At 44.9% G+C, this 27,366-nt stretch overlaps 1 long non-coding RNA gene across 1 annotated transcript in view; it reads right to left on the bottom strand.

The window, feature by feature from the left end:
• Window positions 1-294: 294 nt before the first annotated feature.
• The window catches only part of LOC110294613, a 444,128-nt gene continuing 417,056 nt past the window's right edge, over window positions 295-27,366 (bottom strand). The window contains exons 6-7 of the long non-coding RNA XR_002377956.1: window positions 1,692-1,751; window positions 295-551 (exon numbers count right to left, since the gene is read on the bottom strand). This is a non-coding gene — a long non-coding RNA (uncharacterized LOC110294613). The remainder of the gene's footprint in view (window positions 552-1,691; window positions 1,752-27,366) is intronic.

Genomic DNA, 27,366 nt, shown 5'->3' with positions numbered 1-27,366 from the left:
ATGAAGACTTCTGTTCAGTGGAGGTTTTGTTTAGTGAGCATCCACCATGTGCCTAGAAGCCTCTAAAAGTCCGAGGAAGGGTGGAAAGTCAGTGTGAGTTCAGAGGGGTAAGCTGTCACTGCTGTCCCAGAGAAGTATGTCCACCACTTACAGAACCATCCCCAAGTCTGCTCTGCAGCTGAGGTCCAAGGGTAGCTTCCTGCCTTTGCTGGGGGTAGACAGTCACATGGAGAGCATCCAAGGAGACTATCCTGCTTGGTACTGATTACATTTGGGAACAGAGGGACCCATGTCCAGGGAAAGTTGCTTTCCACAGCTTGGAGGCTTTATTCATTAGCAATTCCACACACAATTAATTACTCAGAGTCATGGATTTGTGTATTGGAGAGAACACATACTTCTGATATGAACAAGGCTGAATGGCAAGTGCTAGGGAATATCATGCCTAAAGGAGAGGTCCTTCTGCTTTCCTCGTCTCACTGGTACATTGGAGATGGAGTCCAGTTACAATAGTATATTCATGACTTCTTCGAGTTCAAGTGTCCTGAATTCTGTGTGAGAGAGCACAGAAAAAAAAATGTGAAAAAATGGCACACTCACCACTTACCAGCACCTTAACTCTTTAGAAAAGTTCTGAAGGAGAGGCAGGCTTGGGAGGTGGGTAGCAATGAGGGTGGTGAAGGGTGGCCTATTTCACTGGTTGGTGTTGGAGTTGCATGTATGAAGCTGCCTTTCTCATGTTAAACTTAGTGTCTGTGCAATATACCTTGTATGTACATAGTAGATACAAGGCCTTCCTCATAGGAACTCATGGAATCCCTATTTGTATACAGTCCAAAGGGCTGTACATGCAGGGGAGGGGCATTTACTACTGGGCACCTAGAGGCTGCACGATACTCTCAAGGTGTTTATAATGCCACTGATCTTTTCAGGGTAACATGTCAGCATGTGTATCTGCTGCAGATGAAGAGATTGACAGTCCTGGCTTAACTGGCAATGGTTCCAGCAGGATATTTCTGAACTCACATCCATGTCCCATCCCTGTTGCCAAGCAGCAGAGTGATCCTCAAGTCCCCAAAGCATTCTCTGCATTTCCAGACTTGCACAGCTTGACTTCTGCCACCCCTTATATGCCCACCCCCTCTCTTCCTAGGTCCATTCATGAGGCCCATCTCATTCCATGCTCTGTGGAAAATGTATCCAGGCAGAGCCACTCCCTGTGTTCTGTGTCATGCTCTGCCACCAAGCCTGTATTCGTCGTGACATGAATGTCTCATATGAGGAAGGTGCAAAAGTAGAACCATCATCTAACTGGACTTGCAGCAATGGCAGGGCAGGCTTATTTATTCTCATCTTAAATGGAAGTAAGGAAAGGACCAGGGGGCTAAGATGGTGAGTGGCAGGGTGGCAGGGTGGCAGGGTGGCAGCGTGGGATGTCCTGGGAGTCTTTGGGTGGACCTTGGCATGGATTAGCCTCCTTAGAGGTCACTGCTCTAAGGTGAGCATCAGTGTTCCTCTTTCCAAGAATCAGGCATCTTCCTCACACAGCTATTGAGTGGATCCCCCTCAGTGCAGGCACCACTGAGGTTAGGATTTGAGTTACAATCTGGTCCTTCAACCTGACTAGGTCCTAAACTGGAATGCAGCAAGCTTTGAAGATTTCCAAGAGTTCAGACCCCAGGCCTTCTTACCTTTAAGATTTTTCTACTGAGAATTCCATGGCCTCTGGGATAAATGTCAGAGAATATTGCCTGGCAACAGAACAGATGCTGAATTACAAGACTCGGTGAGCTTAATCAATTACCAATATAGTCACACAGTTACAGACCAAATCATGCTATTGCTCAATGTAGGATGTGAAAGGATTCAGGCTCCACATTGTTGTTCTGAGCTCTCATTTGAGGGGACAAAGTGGAGCAGGAGAGGTAGGTCAGTGGGGCAATATTTTGGGAGTGCCATTGGGAGCATTTTTTTCCTTGTTGCTTTTTTTCTGTCTTTGTTGGTGGAAGGCCATCGGCGAGCTCCTTTAAAATTGCTTAGTGGTGCCTGAGCTCATTCAAAGATGAGAAAAAGCACATATGCAAAAGCTGTCCACAGAAAACTCTAAAAAGAACAACTTGAATCTATATAGCTCATTAGATATCAGGGCCTGGGTCAGTGGTTCTTAACAAAGTGGCATCTCAGCAAGGTGAGGCTGCCATGAAAAGACTGAAGACAATGTCTCTGCAGACTGCAGTCACCCAGTCATCAAGGCAAATCAGGCCAGAGAACTGGCCTCAGGGAGAGAGTGTCAGAGCAGTGTCTGAATATCTCAGGAGAACAGTGGAGACTTTGGGCAGAGTGCCCATGTGTGAGTGACACCACGTATCCTGGTCTGCTTGGGAGGAGAGCCTGCTCTGGAGGGAAGGGTGAGACTGGAAAATTGTAGACATGCTTTATAAAGAATGCCTGAGTCCTGGGCTTTATTCTCTGTTTTCTCTGGCCTCTTCCCTTAATAACTAACAATTAATAACTTAATATTATAAAGAGAATCTCATAAAAGAGGATTCTTGCCCAAAGTTCTGTTATCATGAAACTTGCCACTTTGATGTTTAGAGGTGTCCTTTGTGTACTTCTGTATGTTTAATTAATAGATATGGAATTTATTAAGTAACAGGATAGGCATAATGACACTTGTGTCCCACCATGGTCAACACTTTGAGCCAGGACAAAAGATAAGTCATCCAGGGAACAGAACAGAATACTTCTCTGTGGTCTCAAGGCTCCAGCTGGAAAAGCCTTACTGAGGTCAGGATAGGCTGCAAGATGATACAGGGATTCCGCAGCTGGAGCTGCAGCCCCCAGTTTCTGCATTTCCTACCATGGAATCCTGATGGGCTTGACATCATCTCCAGGGTGAATCTTTTCCCTCATGTGCTCTGACACCTTTACAGCTGCTGTGCCACTTCTCTGGTTGAAATCTCCCCAAGCAAGATGACAGCCAAGCAGTGAGGCACTATGAGAAGACTGGACCCTCATTGACTACCATCCTCATGGGATCTGGGGCTGAAGATACATTAGGCTGGCCTAGTTCTGGCCCCTGTGCATACAGGGCCTCAATGTTGTCAGTGTGTGTGGTGTATATGTATGTGTGTGTGTGTGTATGTAGTGTGTGTTTATAGTATATGTGTGTGGCACATGTGTGTGTGTGTGTGTATTTTGTGCCTCAAATGAAGTTATTTTCCCTTTATGAACAATTCTCCAGCAAGAGTTGAATCATGTCAGGAACCTAGGATAGGAACTAGAGGACAAGAAACAGATATGGCTTCCCTCTGAGCTTGAGTGTTCCTCTCTGCTTCTGACTCACAAAGTGCTCCCTTCTGTGGCTGAATGAACTTGCTGGCCGCTGGAACTGCATTTTTTTTTCCTAGTGACTCCAGCATTCATGCTCCCTCCTGACTCAGTCTGAACAATTACTGGAACGAGGTCCACTATAATATGATGTTTTCAAGTAGAAAACTGAAATCTTATCATTGTGCCTAATATAGGATACATAAGTACCTGAGGTCACCAACTCCAGAGCACTGTAGGCCTCAGGTGACCTGATTTAGATGGAACATAGCTCAGTATATGAGTAAAGCAAAGACAGAATACTAATAGACCAAGACAGGGACTAGGAAACACACACTGCTCAAGGTTGCCCATCAGGCATGACAGTATAGAGCCAGGGTGTGCAGGGTGGAGTCAGGGGCAGTGTAGCAAAAGCTTCAACCCTGTGGGGAAGATGGGATGTGTGCTGGATCCAATGCTGATGTAGGTTTGTTCCATGATGAGATGATACTGGCTCCATGGAGGTGTGTCTGTGCTGACTCCCTGAAATCTCTCTACTGGACTCATGGTAGGATGTGTGTTGGCTCCATAGTGTTTGTGACTTGTTGGCTGCATGGATACTGGCACCATGCTAGGGTATGTGCTTTCCTGGTGGTAGGATGGGTACTAGCTCTGCAGCAGAGTATATCCTAGATCTATAGTAGGATGGGTCCTGGCTCCATGGTGGGGTATATCTCAGTCTAGCTCCACGATGGCATGCATCTTATGGGATGTTTTATGGTGGGTGTGTTCTGGCTCTGTGGTAAGTTATATCCTAGTGTATTCTGGTTTCAGATTGATGGTTGTGCTGACCTCATGGCCTTCACGCACCATCCCCCACCCCTTCTTCCTGCAGGAGGAAGCCTAGATTTGCAATATGTCTTCTCAGTTAATTAAGTTTGGAGGAACTGTGGACTAGAAAGGAAGATTGAAGAACTGGTAGGCCCAGGGATATTTTCTAGAGTATCAGAAGTTAAATTGTCATGTAACCTGTTTTATTCATGTAGTGTATCCCACAAATTCTATTTTATAAGGTAACTGAGAGTTCTTCACAGCCTGGAGTAGCTTGGTTAGGAAGTTCTATCTTCAGTGCTTTTTGTGATTCAAGTGTTGACCCATGGCCATGATATCATTCTAAATGTTGCCTGGAAATAGAATTTTCCAAAATCTCAACACATTTCCCTATTGGCTTTAATAATCATCACAGAAAGGAAACCTAACCCTAATTTTGGAATTGATTCTCGATCAGCATCAGCTGCTAGGACATTAAAATCCCCATGTGAGTCCTTTAATGACAAATAAACAAGCTCTATGTGCTTGAAAAGTTACTCTCTTATTTTATGTGGTGCCAGGTATCGAACATGGGGCTTATTTCCTGTTAAACAACCTCCTTAGCCATGAGCTGCATCTCAGCCCTGGGAAGATAACTGGAGGAAACACTGAGAATCAGTTTTGAAATGAAATTCTTCACATACTTACCAGGGTCACTGCAAAAAGGGTTGCACCAGTGTGACCTTTCCTAGTAAACCAAGCAGAATCTTCAGGTTCCTGCTGCAGATAATTGAGCTGGAAAAGAAGGTCGAAGAATAGACCTCAGGATACTTCCCAGGGGACAAGGAGGTAACAGTCCTGTTGTCCTGGGGTTGCAGAGTTGACAACAAGGTTTAACAGACAGATGAGTCTATCAGCTTTGTCAGTGTTCCCTCCAATGATTACCAATTACCAATCCTTGCAGATTCACACCCACAGATTCTCTCCTCCCCAAATTCCTACATAAGGCAGAAGCATGGATGGTTGTTTAAGCCTGCTAGCTGTTGTTACTCATGTGTCTTGCCTTATACCCGGGCTCACTTCACGGCACTTTAGCCTGCTCCTTGTAGCTCAGCCCTGTTGAACAGAGCCCCTAGCTTATCTTTAGCTGTGAGCCTAGTTCTTTTTCTTATGCTTTATAGTAAAGTGGCAGCTCATTCGGTCCCGTTGTCACAAGCCTCTCCTGTTGTGTGGGTTATTGTGGTATCTACTCTTTAACTAGGTTCCTTTTTCTGACTCTCCCCAGGACCATTTTTTTTTTTTCAGCTGGAGCCTCCTGGACCAAGGTTTTCTTCCCTTGAGGTCTCTCTGGGCATCTGAGTGTCACAGGTGGCTATCTGTACTTCCTCCAGAAGATTGAGTCAAATGGCTCCTGCCTCCACTGGTACCCTTTCTGCTTCTCAACCATCTCCTTCCTTCCTCCCTCCCTCCCTCCCTCCCTTCCTTCTTTCCTTCCTCCCTTTCTCTCTCTCTCTCTCTCTCTCTCTCTCTCTCTNCTTCTTTCCTTCCTCCCTTTCTCTCTCTCTCTCTCTCTCTCTCTCTCTCTCTCTCTCTCTCTCTCTCTCTCTCTCTCCCCCTCCCTTCCTTCCTTTCTTTTGTTCCTTCCTTCCCATCCCTTTGGCCAGGCCAGCCTCCAGGGACCTGATTAAGCTCTAGAGTAGGAGCTCCTCCTCTGATGATGCGGCTAAGAACGACACGTGTCAACACAAGCAAAGCTCCTTGATGTGTCTTGGCCTCCATTTTACCTGAGGCTTCAAGAGCAAAGCTGAGGTTCCTGGAAAAAAAGCTACTCTCTCTCTCAGGACAGCTGCGTCAGCATATTCTAGGTTCTAGCTTCCTACCTGGCAGGAGCTCTGGATGCCAGTCCTGTGGCTGGGTAAGCCAGTCCTTTGTAATAAACCTCTAATGTTTGCTTCTGAGGAGAATAGCCAGACTTTCCACTTTTCAATGGAGTCATCAGGACAGATTTCTAATCCTGAATAAACCTACGAGCACCTGGTCTGTTTCCTATGATATGGGCTGTTCTTCTCTCCACACACACCATGTGTAGTCTGTTTGTTATGGTGTCATGATAGTCCTGTCTCTGCCATAGTGCCTTTCTGAAGCCACTCTTTGATGTGGATCCCAGAAGATCATCTGGCCATAGTAGATTCTCACCTGATGCCTGCAAATAGGGAAGGGTTTACTTTGTACAGCTGGCCCCCCACTTCACTTTTTGTTTTCCCAGTGTGGGATCTCATATACAGAGGGTGCCTTTGCTTTTGTGTACATGTTTCTGAATGCCTGTCTTGGGGATCTCAGGCCACCCTCATCTGCATGCTGTAATGGACATACCCATTGTTAAAGGGAAGTGATGGGAAAATTAATTCCCATTTCTCTCACAAACCCTCTTTTTCAAGTCTTAGTACTCAGTAACTCTGTGCTTATTGTGTCCTATAACAGTACTTTAATATGACTAGAGGGGCCAGGCTGCCTCCTCTAGGACCTCTGGGGAAACTCAGAGTTAGTGGTGAGAGAGGGCAATGTCACTTCTTCCCTCTCTCACTTGCCTGTCACCTTCAAGAACCCCTGTTCTTAACAGGATTCATGTCTGGAACACCCTCTTTCTCTGTCTTCTTCCTGGATGAAGGAAGGTATCAGAAAGGCACAGGCAACAAGGAAGGGGGCATGAGGTGCAGTACAGAATGGAGTTCTGGGCAGGAGAAGGCACTGAAGATGGAGGGATTCATCCAGGTGCAGCTCCCAGCTTCTATCCATCCTCCAGGACCCCCAACCCAGCACACACAGGGGCTCAGGACTCCAGATCACTCTTGCATGTGCCCAGCCAGGTCTATTTGTCTTGTGTGCTGTCTCTGTAGAAGCTGTTTGGTTCCTTCCAAAGCCTTACTTGAAAAGTGGCTTAACTTGATCCTAGCATAGATTATAACAAAATGGGATAAGTGTCTAATTTCAAGGAGGGGGTCTCATAACAGACGTTCAGACTGAGAATGTGGTTAGAGCAGAGAACTGAGTTTGAGAAATTGTGATTTGAATATAAAATGTTCCTCAGGTTCATATGTTTGTGTCTAGTTGGGAGGATGTTTAAGGTTGTAGCACCTAGGTGGTGCTTCACCAGGGAAAGACTGTTACTGGGTATACATAGGCCTTGACTTTTTCTGGCCCAGCCTTATTTCTAGCCCTTCTCTGTTCTTGAAGAGTGGATGCACAGCTGCCTTATATTCCTGCTACAGTGTCTTCCCTGACATGGTGGCCTCTCACCATGGGCCAAAGTTACTTTTCAACTTCTGTGGTAAGACACCATGGCCAAGGCAGCTTATAGAAGAAAGAGTTGATTGGGGGCTTACAGTTTAAGAGGATTAGGCCATGACCATCATGGTTGGAGCACAGCTGCGTACAGGCTGGCATAACACTGGAATAGTAGCCGAGAACTTATGTAGGAACTTCAAGTAGGAAGCAGAGGGTCGGGGGAGAGGTTGGGAATGGTGTAGGCACTTGACACCTCAGAACATGCCTCCAGTGATACCTCCTTCAACAAGGCCTCCTCTCTTTTCCAAGCAGTTGTATCAAATGGAGACAAAGTATTTAAATATGTGAGCCTATGGGAACCATTTTCATTCAAACCCCCAGGACATCCTTTCTACATTGTTTCTTATCATTTTGTTACAGCATTAAGAAAATTAACCGTTAATTATTGTGTTTATTTTAAACGCTTAGAAAAACACTCATAAGAATTGCTCCCTTTGCTGATGTGTTAGTTGTAGCAGGGCTGGCATGCCCTGCTTCCTCTCATCTCATTGGCTTACTAGCTGCAGAGGACAGCAGCATTGCACAGATTCCTTCTAGTCTGTGAAATTCAATATGGAACCAGGAGAATTACAAGGTTCTCTTTAGTCATGTGACCCATGCTAAATCCGACGAAGGCTCTCTGTTGTGATGGTTTTTATTGGTGGCTATTTCCAATTCTATCCTTACCACCTACAAATGTAGTCACTGTGCTTGGGCAAGCTTGGCTACACTGCATTTCCTTGTATTATAAAATTTGCCTTCAGTTTCTTTTTAATAATCCTTTTAGTACTTTCTCTTGGAGCCATAAAAATGCACCTTGGAAATTTGGAAACCACTGGTGGGGCTCTGAATGCTTCTCTGTCTTCTTCAGCCTCTCTTACTGCGACAATATTTTACTTAGTAGAGCATTTCGATTTTGGAATCAGTGGAGCTGAGCTGCTGCCGAGCTGCCTGAGACTAAGCGGGCTTGTTGAAGTTTCTGAGGCCACTGGTATCTACTTTTAAACTTACAAAATTGATATTAAATCCTCATCTCCTAAGATTCTTCTGAATATGATTCAGGAAAGCCTCTGTGAGTATGTCCATGGGGATGCACCATGTATCTAGGCCCCCATCAGGTCTTGTGATCTGTGAATGGGTCAGCAGTGATATCAGTGAGCTCCTCTGTGTGCTATGAGGACTATCTAGTTGCTCACCACCTCTTTTAAAATACTTCACTTTTTCTTGAGCATGTTCCATTGAATTTCAGGTGTGATGGATCTGAATCAGCTTACAGGCAGCCACTGGGCATATACTCCCAAGAGGGAATTTCTTGCTTGGATTATTTGCAGTGTGGTAGCATTTTCTGGTGGGAGTACAGACAAAAACAAGTAGAAGAAGACCTCTGTTTCTTGCCTGCTTGCCCTTGTCCTCTCTGGCCAGTTTCTCTCTTCTGCTGCTGCCACAGCTTCATGCCTTCACTGGTTAGAACCAGTTTCTTCAGGCTTCCCATATAGAATCAAGATCAGAAGCTCTCTAGGAATCTTCCAGGCCTTCCGTACCAGATTAGGACTGCTGAGACATCAGCCTCATAAACCAAGTGACTACAACATTCTTGGTCTCTCCAGTGTGAGATGACCATTGTTGGAATACTCCCACTCTACTGTGTCAGTCAGTCTAAAATCCCTGCTTAATATTTATTCATTGTATCAGTTCCATTTCCTAGAGAACTCCAAGCAACACACTAGGCTAGTGTCTTAGTCAGGGTTTCTATTCCTGCACAAACATTGTGACCAAGAAGCAAGTTGGGGAGGAAAGGGTTTATTCGGCTTACACTTCCATGCTGCTGTTCATCACCAAAGGAAGTCAGGACTGGAACTCAAGCAGGTCAGGGAGCAGGAGCTGATGCAGAGGCCATGGAGGGATGTTCTTTACTGGCTTGCCTCCCCTGGCTTGCTCAGCCTACTCTCTTATAGAACCCAAGACTACCAGCCCAGGGATGGTCCCACCCACAAGGGGCCTTTCCCCCTTGATCACTAATTGAGAAAATGCCTTACAGTTGGATCTCATGGAGGCATTTCCTCAACTGAAGCTCCTTTCTCTGTGATAACTCCAGCTGTGTCAAGTTGACACAAAAATAGCCAGTACAGCTAGTAAAAGCAGTGGTCTTTATTTCCTATTTTCCCTAAAGTTATAGGTTGGTGTCCACACACCAACAGCAGGCTTCTATGGCATTATAGTACAGGCCTTTTAATTTTTCATTTAACTAAAAACCCCAGGCTTTTGTTTGAAGGACTGAGATAACGTAGGCTTCCTGTGCATCGTTGTGGTACGTGGTCTCTAGCGTGCAAGGCAGGCTTTGGCATTCTTTCCAACTGCATTACAGGCATGTCCTTAGGCAGGCATCTGGCTTGTGGACATCAGTGAATTTCAGTCCACCATTAATCCCACCACTGACTCTCCTAACTTGGTGTGTCATCTGCACTATAGTTGAACATACTTTAATTTTAAAAATTGATGCCAGAGCCAGGTATGGTGGCAATTGCTTTTAATTCCAGCACTCGGGAGGCAGAGGCCAGCAGGTCTACAAAGTGAAGCCAAGAATAGCCAGGGCTACAAAAAAAAACCCTGTCTTGAGAAACAAAATAAAAATAAAAACGAACAGATAAGTAAAACGATACTGGTCTAGTTCAGTCACTCTTCTTCTTCAGTTGCCCCATTGGGTAAGCATTTACAGACTACACATGAGCACTCCATGACTCTAACACCATCAGTGGAAACTCTGACCACCATGCCAAGCAGCTTTTTTCAGTCAAAGACAGCCTCAAAGTCATTGCCATGGTAGATGAACTCATGGAAAGTCTGTCATTTGTTTATTTATTTTTCTTTTTTTTCAATTTTTAATAGATATTTTCTTTATATACATTTCAAATTTCAAATGCTATCCTGAAAGTTCCCTATACCCTCCTCCTGCCCTGCTCCCCTACCCCACCAACTCCCGCTTCTTGACCCTGGCATTCCCCTGTACTGGGGCATATAAAGTTTGCAATACCAAGGGGCCTCTCTTCCCAGTGATGGCCACCTAGGCCATCTTCTGCTACATATGCAGCTAGAGACATGAGCTCTGGGGGTACTGGTTAGTTCATATTGTTGTTCCACCTATAGGGTTGCAGACCCCTTCAGCTCCTTGGGTACTGTCTCTAGCTCCTCCACTGGGGGCCCTGTGTTCCATCTTATAGATGACTGTGAGCATCCACTTCTGTATTTGCCAGGTACTGGCATAGCCACATACGAGACAGCTATATCAGGAGCCCTTCAGCAAAATCATGCTGGCATATGCAATAGTGTCTGGGTTTGGTGGCTGATTATGGGATGGATCCCCGGGTGGGGTAGTCTCTGGATAGTCCATCCTTTTGTCTTAGCTCCAAACTTTGTCTCTGTAACTCCTTTCATGGGTATTTTGTTCCCTATTCTAAGGAGGAATGAAGTATCCACCCATTGGTCTTCCTTCTTCTTGATTTTCTTGTGTTTTTCAAATTGTATCTTGGGTGTTCTATGTTTCCGGGCTAATATCCACTTATCAGTGGGTGCATATCTAATGATTTCTTTTGTGATTGGGTTACCTCACTAAGGATGATATCCTCCAGATACACCCATTTATCCAAGAATTTCATTTGTTACCCTCCCCACAGTGATTCTCATCTATGTGCCTTTGCACAGATTGTTCATCCAGCTCGGGCCCAGACCAGTGACACCTCACCATTGCACACTGTGTCACTGACATGAGCAAGCCTTCTGAGCATGCACAAGCATGCAGATGCAAGATGCCAATAATCAGGGAACTGCCACCTTCCAAATAGCTATGTGTTAAAATGTTCTCAGAGGATCCTTGGATCCTCCATAGTGAGTGCCTTTGTCCATGTGTCACAATTAGGGAAGCTGGGACTTACAGCAGCCCAAGAACTTCCCCCATCACAAACTAGAAGTGGGGATAGCGAGACCTGAACCTGTGAAGCCTAGCTTATAACCCTCATGTTTACTACTCATGAATTGGTGTCAAGAACCAGTAAGTATAGAGTGTGTTTTCAACAACTTGTTACTCTACCACTTCTTTTGGAAAATACAAAGAAATAGATGTGTCTTTGACTGATAGATTGAGAGTGTTCTTGATAAGAAAAGGATTGGAGACTAATATTATTTTACTCCTCTAAAACCTTCCGTTTGGATTTTCTTTCATGGAGTGTACATGTTTACATATACTGGTATTACCAGTCACAACACACACTAATTTAAAGCTAAAGAGAAACTATATTTTTATTAGATATTTTCTTCATTTACAATTCAAATGCTATCCCAAAAGTCCCTTATACTCTCCCCCTGCCCTGCTCCCCAACCCACCCACTCCCGCTTCCTGGCCCTGACATTCCCCTGTACTGGGGCATATAAACTTTGCAAGACCAAGGGCCTCTCCTCCCAATGATGGCCAACTAGGCCATCTTCTGCTACATATGCACCTAGAGACACGAGCTCTGGGGGTACAGGTTAGTTCATATTTCTATTCCTTCTATAGGGTTGCAGACCCCTTCAGCTCCTTGGGTACTTAGGAGAAAGAATTTTTAAAAAGGACTTATTTCCCACTCTCCTGGGATTCTTGTAGGCTGAGCCCTGTCCCTATATTTTATAACAGGACCTAGGGCAGGAAAGAGATGTCTGTGTCTTTGATCAAGTCATAGATAGTGTGACCTGAGAACAGTGACCTTGAGTCACACAGTAAATCTTCAGTAAAAGATGCCATTTAAATTTTCAATGATGATTCTGACTCACTGAACAGTGACAAACAGAAGAATAAAAAGCTTCTCCTGGTCACCATCTGGCCAGTATCATGCTTCTTGCTAGTTAGACTAGTCTTTTCTCCAATATTATTCAACAAAGGGGTAGCTCTCCGACTTTATAGTCCAGTTGTTACTTGAATATCTTTACACTAGGTCCTGTAAGAGCATGACCGCATTCATTAGAAAATGCCAAAGTCTGAACTGCCCAGTCTTGATCACTCATATTGTGATTCTGTTGAATTGAATCCTACTTTGTGCCATGTGTTGTATGAATTTTAAACCCTCCAACAAACTTGGTTTTATCAGAGAGAGAATGTCAAGTACTCTCGGCCACTAATGAGCTGGCATTTTCTTGAAATTCTTCAAATAGTTATAATTACCCAAACATAGCGAGACATCTGGCACACGGTAAACAGTCCTCCAAATAGACCAGTGAGAAAGGCCAGAGGGATGGGAAACCATTAGAAGAAAGAAATGGACACTACCCCAATAGCATGGTCCAGAGCATTCTGGGAGGCCCTGGAGACACTCTGCCTCCTGCCTCCATCCTTGTTTTTATCATTGTCCTTCATTTTCAGAGGTTCTTCTGCCACTGCTGACATTGACATTTCCTGGGCCAAGATGTCCATTTGCGTGTGCTTAGAGTGCGTCTCCACTGCGCCCGCTGCATGGTGAGGCAGGCAGATAGCTCAGATTGCAAGCTATGCCACCCAGCCCTTGGTTATTCTGGGAAGGCTTCCTGCAAAGAAAGCCATGTGAGTATTCACCCAATGTCACCCAGAGGCAGTGGAAATAGGAATATAGGAACATTCATTTTCTTTTAAGAGATCTCAAAATATTCGACCTTGTCCTTGAGTTGATCAAAGTAAGCACATGTTGTCTCATAGCCTTTAAACTCAACTGAAATATCTCCAGTCTGTTTAGAATGCAGACTTTAGAATGTGGGTTTATGCATACATTTTAAACCTGGCCTCAGAAAGGGCACAGAGCCTACTAAAGATAGTTTATATCCTTGAGTTTAGCCCCCAAACTCAAGAAGGTAAATGTAGAGGCTTCAAAGGCAGCTTGTCCACCAGAGACAACCAGAGAATGGAGTCTGCATTTATGTTGGCTTATGGGCAGGCAGTCATAGGAGGAAAATCCTTCATGAAACTAATGAAATGGACAGTGGGAAAGTGTACTCAGACATTTCATGGCCAGTTTGAGTTCTTCAATCCAAAACCCATTCATATATCTACAGGAGAAAGTACATGGACTTGCCATAGGGTACCCAGAGCCATACCCAACTTTGTGCACAAAAGGCCCCAGAGGCAAGTGGCCTATCAGGGAACTCCAGGGGATCAGAATTGAAGCAGGGCAGAGCATGAAGAGTGGGCATAGGGAAGGGTCCTGGGCCAGAACGCAAGGGTACGAGCCAGAACAGTCCACCCTGGACATGCAAGAAGGTACCAAGCCAGCCTGGGCACAGAATGGATCTCTAAGCTCAGCTTATGTTAGCATGGTCCTGAGAAGAGTAGAATGCCAATCACATGTGGCCTAGGATGTTACAGTTTTATGCCTAGCTTCCAGAACCCACTCTCTAAAGCACACATTCATACAGGCACTGCACACAAGAACCTTATACACTTGGGCTTCATCTCAGTGTGTTAGTGGGTTGTTTCAGTTTATCTGATTATATTGTCAACAGTGTGGATTTGCAAGAGGAAAGTGAAGCAGTGGCTGATGCTCCGGCAGTAAACAGCCCTGGGTGACGCCTCAAGCAAGCTCAGCTCCAACCTCAGCTCTGGGTTCAGTGGAGCTCAGAACATGGACTTGTCTGTAGGGGCTGCTACAGACTAAAGCCATCAACCTATGAAGGAGGAAAGTTAAACTCTCATGGGGAAGTTTGCTAACAACCAGAGGCTGCACATGCAAAATTAAAGTTGTTCAAAGATCATTCTTTTGACAAATATAGACAAAAAAAAAAGTCACTACATTTAGAACACATAGGAGCCATCTTGTAAGAAGGGCTGGATGAAAACAGCAAACAGATTCCAGAGCGATCAAAAGTAGCATCATCGGGTGAGAAGGGAAGCAAGACTCACATCTCAAAGGTGTCAAGATTCTGGGCACATCCCCAGATGACATTTCACTGAATGAAGCAAAGCAAAATGAAACCTGAGGACATCAAAGCAGGCTCTCCTAGCAGCTGGGCAGCAGAGTGTGGGTTGGGGCTGTGAGTGGCCCTGGGCAGATCCTCTCAGAGACGGTACAAAACTGGTTATTTTGCACCTGTCACAATTGTCATCTCAGCCTTTTAAAAGTGCCTACACAGGTGGGTAAGCCAAATGAAATGGGCAGAGTCGTTAGGGTGATGCTAACGCATAGTTCTCCATCTAGCTATGTAGCAGAGTCTTAAATTCTGCGACAGAACCAACAGAAGCAGGACTAGACAGCTTCCACGTCAGATAAGCAAAGCAGAGCAGTGGGCTGCGTCCAGCGGAGGCCTTTCCCCACTCTGGGTCTATAGCTCCTACCTCTACAACTAACTTACATCCATCCTGCTTTCCTTTAGGGAAACACATGAAAGTATACATTTTATTCTCTCCCTCTCCCCCTCCCCCTCCCTCCCTTCCTCCTTCCCTCCCTCTGTGTGTGTGTGTATGTGGTGGTCAGATTACAACCTTCATGAGTTGAACCCTCTTTGCAGACCTTGTAAGAGGTTTTTATTGTCGTTGTTGTGGGGTTTTTTTTTTTGCTTGTTTTTGGTTTTATTTACTTTAGTTTACTTTAGGACTTGTACCAACACTGTGTATGTAGATAGTGTAGTTATAAAGAGAGGCCTCACTACTGAAAGAGGTGTGGACACCATTTCTATATGGGGCACAGAGGCATACACCCCTAGGGAAGGGGCCCGGAACAGGCTATCAAGCTCAAAGAGTAAGCAGATGTTTGCTTAAGGAGTTAGCTGGACAAATATGTATGCATAAATATGCATATGCTAGTATGTGCGGGTGAGGACACATGCACACATATGTGCAGAGTTACTCACAGATGGATGAGACTCGGAGCATTTTAGACTTGGAGATGGTATGGTATACATGCAAGAAGTTGTGGCAACCAGCATGGCACAGTGGTTTGGGTTTGGCTTTGGGGTGATGGGGAGTTCTTGAAAGATGGCTTATGAACTGGACCTGGCAGTACAGACTTGTAACGCCAGCCGCTTAAAAAACTGAGGCAGGAGAATTACTAATTCATGGCTTTTCTGGGTTGTACAGGGCAGAAGGGGTTCACTTAATGAAACCTTGTCTCAGAAAGTAAAGCAAGGACCAAGCATATGGCTTAGTGGTAGAGCCCTTGCCTGCCCTGATTGGCTGGGTAGGCATTAAAGGAAGTCTAACCAAAAGGGTTAGAGATGGAGGAGGATGCCATCATGTGCCTATGCAGCCACAGGGAAGAGCAGTTCCCCATCCGGGCATGGTGATAAGATGATGGGAAGGATGAAGCTGTTGGCCTGCCCTGGGGTGACTACAACAGAGAATCAGATCACTTACGGAGGGAGCAGCTTGAATGCACTTGCTCTACTGTCTAATCCTTAGACTACAGAAATATTTTCCCGCTCTCTGAATACGAGATTTTTCCACTTAATACTATACTTCCTATAAATTAAAAAAAAATCTCCCACTTCAATGCACTTAGGGAGGGAGATGTCATAGAGGCCTCAGGTAGGATGGGGGAGAGGAGGCAACTGTCTGGACCAGTGGTTGTCAGCCTGCGAGCTGCAATCTGTTTGAAGGTTGCATATCAGATGTTTACAAGTCACAAAAGTAGCAAAATTACAGTAATAAAGTAGCAATGAAATAATTCTATGCTTGGGGATCACCAAAACATGAGGAGCTATATTAAAGGGACACAGCATTAGGAAGGCTGAGAAGCACTGATCTAGACCCTGCTTCTGACTAGCCTGTAGCTTTGCTGCCTGCCTGCTCCCAAAGTCTCTGGAACTCATACAGCACCTTACCTTTAATAGTGTGTATATCAATATATTTAATCAACAGAAAAATTTAAATGTGAAAAGAAAAGGAATGTAATCCATCTGAAAGATCTTAACCCTTAAACATTTTCCACAGATCTTCTAAGAGCTGCCATCTGTGTCATTACCATCCCCATTATCTCCTCATTCTGTTGATGATTCAGTGATGATTGCATCGTTATAGTGAAGTCCCATTTAAGAACTTGTGATACAAACGTCCCACCTCTGACTATCCAGGGCAGCACAGGTATCATGTTTCTTGGGATGCTTGCCTTGTAGCACTGGCCTCAGTATGGATACTCTGAGACTCTTATCTTCTGGAAATTGGGGAGGACTGATGGCCAAGCCCAGAGGGCAATCCACGTCCCAAGGAAATTTACTTCTGTATCCTTTTCCAATATTCTTTGGATGCTTTAATTCAAGAAAGCAGACAATATTCACTTTGTTGGTTAAACAAGGACACGCCAGAAGTTTTGTTCCAGCATTTACTTCTGAAAGCTGCTTCTACCAGGGCATGGCTTGGAACTTTGCTGCCATCTAGGCATGATAGACTCTGTGCTGGACTCCTGGGTCTTGGCTTGACCCAAGTACTGATCATGCAGCCCATACGCACCATGGCTTTTGAGTCATGGCCCTCATTCCTACAAAGGAGGTTCTGACAACTGAATTCTAAATACCGTTGTGAATTCTTGTTCTAGCTGTGACTATTTAAGGGTTACTTAACTTCCCCTACATTCAGTTTCCACTTGAAAGTAAACCTAAGTACAAAACCCAGTTCTGTGTCTACACAAACAGTGAGAAGTTTAGTGTTGACAATTAGAAAATAAGAGTATGCAGCTTGGTTGTGATGGTCTCTTTAAGAAAAAAAAAAAAAAAGAATAACCCCTACCTGCCACCATGTAACTTATGATCAGGACTGATGGTGATCTTGGGTAAATTGGGTGTGTTCTAGTGGGAACAGGGGTGGGGGCTAGACCTCAGTGATAACACACCCAAGGAGCACTGTAAGCCTATTCACAGCTCTACCCTGCTGTGGCTATGTGGGGCTTTGGAACCCAAAGTTTCCCCGGGGAGGGTCAGTGAGCCTATACCTGATCTCAAGGGCCAAGGTCAAGGCCACTCAAGCATGGTGCAGCCCTTGAGCTATACACATGTGCACAAATGACCTCTGGTGCTGCTGCTGAGTTAGCCCCAGCTCTGTTCCCTTTATCTATGCTCTTAACACAGCAAAGGAGGGCACCCATGCTCTGAGCACCTTCCCTGGAATCCACACGCTCGAAACCTTAGGCCACGGACAGTGACATTGACAAGTGTGACCTTTAGAAGGGAACCAGGCCATGTTGACTCTGCCCTTGACAGTGGATGGATGCTGTCATCACAAATATGAGTCCCTGATGAAAAGATAGGCTCAGCCCTCATCTTCCAGCCCTTCTACTCTAAGCCCTTTGGACTCTCATTGTCCTGTGAGTTGATGCAGTAAGAAGGCCCTCACTAGATGCTTCCTTTGACCTTGCCTCTACATCTTGTTTGTTAGGATCTCTAGCCTGGGCATTCTGATTAATGGAGCAAAGACAGGCAAGAGCTCCCCTTAAAGTCAAGCCCACCAAGTCCTGGTTATACCTCTGTTCTGTTGCTGACTAGCTGCTGCTATAGTACACTTTCTACCTAGTCCTTTCCTGGATGGAGAAATTGGCTGGATAATTTCTACATGGTGTGGACATGTAGGGTGACCATGTGGGGTGACATGGCAGGCTGCCTCAAAGGCCGCCTTTACCACTTTACTACACACTGAGCAGAAATGGATATCAGGATGTTGTTTCCATGGATAACCGTGTGCTGAGACTTTAAAAAATTACTTTTTTGTCAGCTGTGGCATGTTTAAACACCCCACATATTTCAGGAGACAGTTACTTCTGTGTTGAAAAGAAAGATTTAATAAAGACATGCGTGTTGGGACTTGCTCGCCGGCACTTTTCTGTATGTGGCTGGCAGCTTGAGGCGCAGGCCTTTGACTGTGCAGCCAGGGATTTTTTTTTTCTGCCGACTCGCTGTACCTAGACTTTTAACTCTTCATTGTTCTTTGCTCTCTAGAGTCACCTTCAAATAGCAGCACACAGCCAAGTGTGGAAGCTAGAGTGACATATGAATATGTGGAATTGTCCCCAAATGCAGTCTGGGGGAACCTGGTTTCCCTTGCTATCATTAAGACACAGTCTATTCTAGGTGAGGCAAGGTAGGGCAAGACTGGAAATCTGCTGTGCACCAGGCTCTGGGTCCTTGAAAGGCACCATGGAAATACCCTTGGGTTCTGCAGCGGTTAAGATCCTATCTCTCTTCAAATCATCATTATGGGAGGGAGGGGTAATTTAGGAGAGCCTGTTAGCAGTGCTCTGAAACATCCTCACAAACCTTTCTTCTGTTGTGGCTAAGGCATATCTGTGCTTAGCATCTGGTCCGCCTGCCAATACTAAATATCATTTTAATGGTAATGACACGTTGCACTTGGAGAGCTCCCTTTCATCCGAGGAGCCCAAAGCACTTTCGGAGTGTTAATTAATGAAGCTTGCTAACACCGTTTGAGGTGGAGATGCCCAGTGTGGTGGGAGATGGTTCAAGTGGTTTCTTCTGAGGCTCGCCCACTCCCCGGTCTCAGCAGACGTTCTGACAAAGGCTCCCAGCTGCAGGGTTCAACTGAGTCCTAGATGAAAGGGAAGCATTCCCCCTGAGAACCTTCTGGTGTGGTTGCTTGGAGAGTGGGCCCAGTCTTCCACCTTGCTTCCTGAAGAGCATCTAGTCCCTCAGCCTACGCCTCCATCTTTTCATTCCCTGGTTCTCCTGACATGCAATTTATTAGTCCTGGTGAGGGGAGGGGAGATCAGCATCGATTCTAGACACAACTGCTGAAGTGAGCAAAGGACGACACGGTCCCCACTCCTCCTGTTCTGAGGTTAGAGTGGAGACTAAAGGCACACGTCCAGATTTCCCATCTCCCCAGCATCAGGAGCCATGAGTCTCACCACTCAGGGACCAACAGCACCGGCATCCGCACATCCTTGCAGTAATCTGTCCCACACATGTTTACCTACTGTCTGCCTGTGCTAGCCACCTGGAAAGGCTGAGATCAGAAGGAATGGAGTTAATGAGCTCTCTGCCCAGAGAGCTTCCTTTGGTCTGACCACTGTGAAACGGCATGCCAAGGCTGGTAAGAGATGCCCTGGGAAAAGGCACTGCATGTGAGGCTCCAAAGAGTTGCCAGTGAGGCCAGGCCAGGCCAGGCAGACCCAGCTCTACTCTGTCTTTGGATTAGGCTCCTGAGAGGTCCTGTTACCTGTTACCAAGGTCCAGTGACCTTGTTGTTACTCAGTTGGGTTCTAATGGGGGTTCCTTCATATGTCTGCCTCTAGCACTCTGTAGAATCATAGTGGAGTGAGGCTTGCTGGAAGCTGTGGGCTATGACTCCATCAGAGAGGAGTAGGCACAAGTAACCTTGTGGGTGAAGGCCACCACTGGCCTTCAGAAGCAAAAGTCAGAGCAAAGCCACAGCTTTTCATCTGTCCCATAGCAGGAGGTAGCTCCCTGCTCCAACCTTAGTAGATGGTGATTCAGTCTGGAAGGGAGAACAGCTGTCATCCAGATAACTGTCTTGTGTGTTAAGAGGAAGAGATGCTAAGGAGAGAATGAGTGTGTGAGAAGGTGTGCCTGGCAGGGTGACTGTGAAAGTGCATTGATGTGATCATGTGCATATGTATGGGAACATGTATGTGTGTGGGTGAGCATGTGATCCTGTCAATGTGACTGCGATTGTAAGTGTGACGTATGAGTGTGTGAGACTGCGACTGTGTCAATGTGATTATGTCCGTATTACTATGTGTATGTGGATATGTGTGAAGGTGAAAGACTGTGGGACTTGATGGGACTGACTGTAATTTATCTGACCATGTGAGTGTGTATGACACTGTATGACTGAACAGATTAGTATGATTGTGTGAGTTTGTGTGTGTGAGGGTAAGAGGGTGTGCGACTATGTCAATATGGAGGTTTATGAATGTGGAAGTATGTATGAGAGGATCAGAGAGGCTGCAGAGTAAATGGTGCACCCTCAGGCTGGAACTAGACTTTGTTCTTTGAATGACAAAGCCCTGTTGCAGACACAGCTGCTTCTCTTCTGGTCTCACCTTGCTGATGTCATTCTGATGACATTTCATACCAGGCCTGCAAAGAGGAGGGAGTTGTTGGAACTCACAGCAAAAACTTCACATGGTTCCTGGAGCCCTCCTGAGCTCCCCTGGGGTCTCAAATCTCATTGGTGTGAGTGGCCCATGTCTCTCCTTTTAGACTGGGATTGCTTCCATCAAGGGTTTTGTTTTTTGGTTTTTTTTTTTTATCTTTGTGCTCTTATTTTTTTCCAGTGTTTTCCAGAGCTTACATAGGGAGTGTTTAGTTTTCAAATATTTCATTTTTATGCTTAGTATAGTAGCACATACCATTAATGCCAGTGCTCAGGAGGCAGTGATCTTGAGGTCAGAATGGTCTGTGTAACAAGTTCTAGGTCAGCCAGTGCTACAAAGAGAAACCCTGTCTCAAAGAGAGGGAGGATTTTTTTTATGTGTATGAATGTTTGCTTGTATGTTTATATGTGTATGATGTGTAGTGTCCATGTAGACCAGAAGAGGGCAGATATCCTGGGAATGGAGTTACAGGTGATTGTGAGCTGACATGTGGTGCTGGGAATTGAACCTGGGTCTGCTGGAAGAGCACTCAGTGCTTTTTATTAATTAAGCTGTCTCCCTAGCCCCTGGTGAAGGACATTTCTATGTTTCCCACACTGTCAGTGTATCTGTCCTTTAATATAATTCATAAGAAAGAATGTTAGGTAAAATTTAAAAGCCCTTTGGTTATGTTTGAACTCTGACCTTCTATTTCCTGGGCAGTGATTATGGAAGTGTGGGTAACGTGCAGCTCTTAAGGAGAATAGTGATAGGAGCTTTGACAACTGCCTCATGTAACCACTCTAACCATGGCAAATATGGAGTATGAACCCACTATGCCCATAAATTACTCATGCCTTTTGCAATAAATTTCCTCTTCTGACCCTGCCTTGATAGATCTCTCTCTATGTTCTAACAACAACCACTCATGGTAGGCTTTGTGCCCAGCTCCTGGCAATTATTTATCAGTTGTTCAGTTGGCGAGCATATGGGCTGTTTTTTAGTTTAGGACACTGCTGCAAGAATTTTCTCTTTGAGGGTGACTAGGCAGTATGTACTATCCACACTACTAAGGTCCCAATGACAAAACAAAGTTTCATTGCACCAAAGTTCACCCTGGGGAACCAATGAGTTTGTTAGGCTTACTTACAGAGCGTTGGTGAAAGCTTGTGAGCATGCACATAGATAACCCTGGAGTGACCACACTGGAGGGTATGCATCCGACAAGGATGATAGCTTCCCTTAGGCTTGACAAAATGGAGCCTCTTTCCCCTATTCCTGCCCAGCCAATATATTCTGTCCCCTATCCCTGCCAGACCTAGAGGTCCTTTGAAATTAAGACAGACCTGTGAGAGTCCCATGACCCTCCATACCCATTTCTTCAATAAGGGAACATCAGCAGTCAACAAACCCAGTTGTGACAATCTTTTGCAAGCAGTTATAATAAATTTCTGAAGATGGCACTTGCTTGATTGGGACAGCAAACACTAATGAACCAAGTCCATCTAAATTTCCATGTGGGACTCTCCATGGGGATATTTGCATTTATTTATCTTGAGTTAATGCCTGGAGTGAGATTATATGATGTGTGTTTAATTTCACATAAAAAGATATAAGCTCATTTCTAAAACAGAGGTACCATTTTCCTTCTCGTGAGCTGTATTTGCCAGCATTCCACACGTTGGCAGTGGGTAGACAGTGGTGTCTCAGTGTGGGTGAGCTGCAGTCTCTGAATGGGGATGGCAGTGAGCACTTCTGCATGGATCACCTGTATTATCTCTTGTGAAGCCTGTGTTCCAATTCTTTGCCTATCCCTTCTCTTAAAAAATCATAGTTTAACTCTTATTATATTCTAAGAGTTCTTTATAGATTTTGGCCCAAGCTTCCATCAGATCTGTGTTGTCCAAGAATCTTTTCCCAGTTGGTTGCTAGCCTTTTTATTTTCCTTAATAGTGTCCTTTGAGGAGCAGCAGTTAACTTTGATGAAGTTCTGTGGCTGGCTACTCATTGATTTAGCTTTTCTTTATTCTCTTGGCTCTGTTTCTTTTCCAAAAGTTGAGAGCAGTAACAGTTATGTTTCCACATTTGCTTAACATCATGAAATATTATTGTTGTTATTGCAGTGACTGTGATCTCATAGTTTTGTTGTCTTCAGAACAACATCAACTTAGAACTGTCACTCAGTCCTTTCTCCTTTTGCTTCTCCCAGTTCACGATGCTCACATCTCTTAATGGCCAATTTTCTCCTGCATCTGCTGTTGGGACCAACTCCCCGGAGCCTCAGCACAATCTTTTTATCTTTTTTTTTTTTGCCTTTGCTTTGGAAGGTAGTTTGGTCTGCTTACTATAGCTACTCGGCTCTCTGTCATGACCTTGCTCTCCTTGGGCAGATGAGAATACTTGCCCTTCCTGGATTTTCCACTTTGGGGAGGGTTTAATGCTTGCTTCATTTCTCACTGGAACTGTGGTGGGTTTTAGAACTTTCCCTATGTTTGCAGGAGTGCTGTTGCAGAGAAAAGGCCTATCTCCTCTGCCTAGTAGAGAGACACAGTCATATCACCTTGCTGTGAGCTGGTATTGGAGGCAATAAGGTGGGTGTTCTGTGAACTCTGGCCACTTGTCTTTCTCCAGAAAGGCCCTTGTTTCTTTCCTGATCTAACAGAATTTTCTGTTAAGATTGCCACTATTTTTATTTTTATTGACTTGAATAGAACTGCCAATAAAGTTTTGACTGATAATGATGATAATGGGCATGGATAATAGATCTAAAATTAGATGAAGGTATCATCGAGAGACCTGAAGTCTGGAAAAGGGCCCTGGGAGAAAACCTGAGCTGACAAGTATATGTGCTTTCTCTCTTAGAGCCAGACAAATGCAAGGGCTTGCTTTCTACTCAACATTGAGCTTATAATTGAAATATATAAAATTAATGACTCACTCATATACGATATAAAGCATAAGTCAGCTTTATATATTAACATGATCACCAATGTAGAAAGCATAAAAGAATTTCTAAAAATGCATTAGAATTTATAACATTTAGCAAGTGGGCTGGCTATAAGAGCATCCAATTTGTGCATGCTGGCAAGAAGCAATTGGAAACTGAGGTCAGTATAATATTATTGGACTAGGGAGATGGACCAGTCTGTAAAGTACTTGCTGTGTTTGATCCCCACAACCTGTGTGCAGGGGCTGGGTGTGGTGGCCCAGTCCCAACATTGGCATGTGGAGATAGATGGCTATGAGGGCCTTGCTGACCAGTCCAACCTACTTGGTGAGGTATAGGTCACTGAGAGACCATCTCATAAAAAGGCAAAGAGACAGATGGTGTCTGAGGTTGTCCCCTGATCTCCACATGCACAAACATGCATATAAATACGCATAGCTCATACATGTCCACCCTAACATGCATAGACATACACATACACTCACACATGTGCGCACTCACACACACACACGTAAACACACACACACACATAAACACACACAAATAATACTGTTTGCATCAGCAAGAATCAGGGTTACACATTACAAAGTGCATACATGAGTTATGTGCAGAAACTACTAAGGATAGCATTAATTTTACTGAGAAAAGTACTACAGTAACACTTTCGGCCTATTAAACTATCAAAACAGCAACATAAAGATGTCAGTGGTAACAAAATCAGTACTCTGACTGGTATAAATTTCTTGGAAAAATGATTTTGTCATATGTATGAAGGCTCCTGAAATAATTTCCACACAGAGAAGTCTGGAATTATCACTTACATCAGTGAGTATAATCAGAGCTTGAGTTCCATAACTGCCAAGATATGCAGTGTGTGTTTTGACAGTGATTGTTAGCCTCCATGAAAAGATCCATGGTTAAACCTACTACTCAGACTACATGATCAGGTATCTATAGATTCTTCCTAGTTCAGCTTTGCCTTCAAATCCTGCCCCAGCCACCTGCCATGTCCTCACTGACTTGGCTGGGGCTCCCTGACCTCCACTTCAAACCTGGGCTTGATAATGCTCACCTTTGGGTTTCCAGAGGGACACTGAGAACAGCATTAGCACTTGGGAGACATAGTTCATCCGTGAGACCACTGTCCCCAGAACTAGTTCCTCGGGTAGTTTTCCCACAGGCTTGCCAGCTGGTGCCTCATTCTTTGCCAAGACCCAGGCATTCTCTTTCTCACCATAGAGATGATGATTTGGGTCGAAGGCTGGTGTGAAGCATGAGCACTCCTGCAGCTTTAAATTTCATAGCAGGTACTAGAAACAGTTTCCTGTAAAAATAAAAATTGCTTTGATACTGCATTTGACCTGACCCAAATTCATTGCCCCTGACACTGCTACCTTGGTGTACATCAGTACAGAAAGCAAGTACATTTTTATATGTCTCTTTTGCCCAGGGCACATCCTGAACTACCTCAGCAGATCCAAGGTCAACACTCATCCACTGCTCTATGAGTGGGCATTCAAGACAGGCTGTGTTGAACATCTCAAAGATGCAATGGACTGCTTTCAATGTAGATGAAAAGTATGGAAGACACAGTATGACCCTGTGGTTATAGGTTATAAGTTATAGGTTGTAGGTTATAGGTTACAGGTTACAGGTTATAGGTTACAGGTTATAGGTTATAGGTTGTGGTTGAAGGAGAGCATTACTAAATAGTGAGTTGGAAGAAGGGGCCTAGCAGAAAAGAAGAAGACAGGCAAGACTCTGCTAGAAAATCAGCAGAAAATCCAAGGATGGATTGCATGATGGTTCTCTTTAAACCAAAGTTTCATGACATCTAAAATAATGCCCACCAGTTGCAATTTAGTGAGAACAAAGGAATAAAAAGGAAAAGAAAGACTTGGGCTCCTTGGGACCTGAGTTGATGAGAAAGCAGAGGGCTGCAGTACTGATAGGCACTGTACCATCTCCCTCCTTGACAGCAATGCTTGCCTGCCACTCTGCCCCTGGAAACAAAAGGCCATGTAGGTTTGGCCAGCAATAGGGATACTTGTTTCTGTGGACATTCTGCATGCCAGGTTATGGTCGTGGGCTTAATAGAGGGGTGGACACAGCATTGTGTTTGGTGCCAGTGGCTGCAGTGACAATGTATACAGTATGACATGTAACTTGAGATAGTTTGAGAATATTAAATCACAGGGTTTTGAATGGCATCTGTCGCCCTGTAATTCATGAGTAAAAACTGTCAACATGCAACTAGGCTCTGAATAAATGTGATTGCTGTTACCACACAGAGACAGCTTTAGAGCTACTGAAGCCTGGATCTGTGCTGCCCAAGACTGTGGGTGCTGTAATCTAGAAGAGGCCAGATAACCCATGGGTCTGTTATTTTGTGTAGACAGAGTCAGGGCACAATCAACCAAGGAGACACATGACTAGAGACTCTCAGAGCTACAGAGAGCACAACAGGGTGAGTCTCCCTGCTCTATGGCTTCCAGCCACAAGATACTAAATACCAGGCTGGTCTGAGAGCCCTGGCTCACAATGCTTGCCTTGCATGCTTCATAGACTGAGCACATCTACTGTAAAGCCATGATGCCCTCCCAGGACCTTTTCTGTCTGCAGCTGCTCTGGGTGCAGATATATGGCACCTGTCTCAGCTTGTGGTGACAACTCAATCTTCTGGACATCTACCTGTTGTGTGACACTATTTCTAGGGAAAAAGCAAACAAATGTCTACTGAATAGAGATAGAAAATAACCAAAATAACTAAGTCATCAAAGTCCAATTTGATGAACCGAGGCCTACCATATTTTCGTGAATGCCAAAAAGAACATGGGCCACCATGTGATAGAAAAGAAAGTTGTGAGATTCAAAATCAATGGCTTTCCACCCCCCACCCCCAAAGAAGCCCCTAGCTTGAAGCTGTGCATGTCAGAACTCATCTCTGCTGCATTTGACCCAAATCAGTGTGATCCAAGGATGTGCAGGAGGCTTGCCTTCCCCCTGAGGAATGCCTCCATCAGCCAATGGCTGCAGAATCACTGCCATTAAATAAACCATCCTGTCAGTTGTGGAGAAGTCACACTTCAAAATTATGGTCTGATATGAACATAGAAAAGTTCACCTTTCTCCTTTTATTGGTGAAAGGTCCACTGGATGTTGCCCTTTGTAGGGTTAAAGATGGTGGCCCTAAAGGCTATAGGTTTTCTCTTTAAGTCATGGAGGGCTCAGGCTGCAGTGACTGAGTGTGGCTGTAAAGAGAAAAGGCTCTGAGCAGGTCACATTCTGGTGTAGGGGGGAGTGGTCAGCATCCATCAGCTACTTGGCAGGTGCCCTGACTACCTGCAACCTTCATTTCGTCACTTCAGGTAAAGGGAGAGGCTACATAATCTTCCTCAGGGCTCTCTATGACAGGCAGTCATGCTGGATGCTCTTGGGGATTTCTGAGTACAGAGTAGCCATTCATCTTGCAGAAATGAAGACAGTTTGTATGTCTGCATCGAGTTCCTGCTGCACGTTCTTGCAGACTCAAAGATGGCCAGGGCTTCCTTGGGAAAGAACTCATAGAGCCTGCTTCAGGACAAATGCCAGTTTCCTGAGAGATGTGCCTAGGCTGAAAGCCTCTGGACTTTCCAAGCAGCTTACTGGATGGCAGAGAGTTTCCTGGCACTGAAGAGAGTGAGGGGATATTCAGAGCTCTGGTGACCATTAGGGCTCAGGGGTTAAACTGGATATCTGCAACCAAGGATATTAGTATCAAGCTAAGGTCAGGATACTGCTGTCCAGTGAACCAATCTCAGTGATAATGCATGGATAATGCATGGATGGCCCAACTATAAGGCTTAGTAATGCCCTTTCCAGAGACTAAAGTTTGCACCCATGCCACAGGCTGGCACACCTGCCTACCACATAGAGCGGGGACATCTGGACCCTGGCAATGGGAGG

Source organism: Mus caroli, chromosome 5 (genome assembly GCF_900094665.2).
Source record: "Mus caroli chromosome 5, CAROLI_EIJ_v1.1, whole genome shotgun sequence".
Classification (NCBI taxonomy): domain Eukaryota; kingdom Metazoa; phylum Chordata; class Mammalia; order Rodentia; family Muridae; genus Mus; species Mus caroli.
Note: the sequence above shows the minus strand (reverse complement) of the source record. Positions and strands in the feature narration are given on the sequence as shown.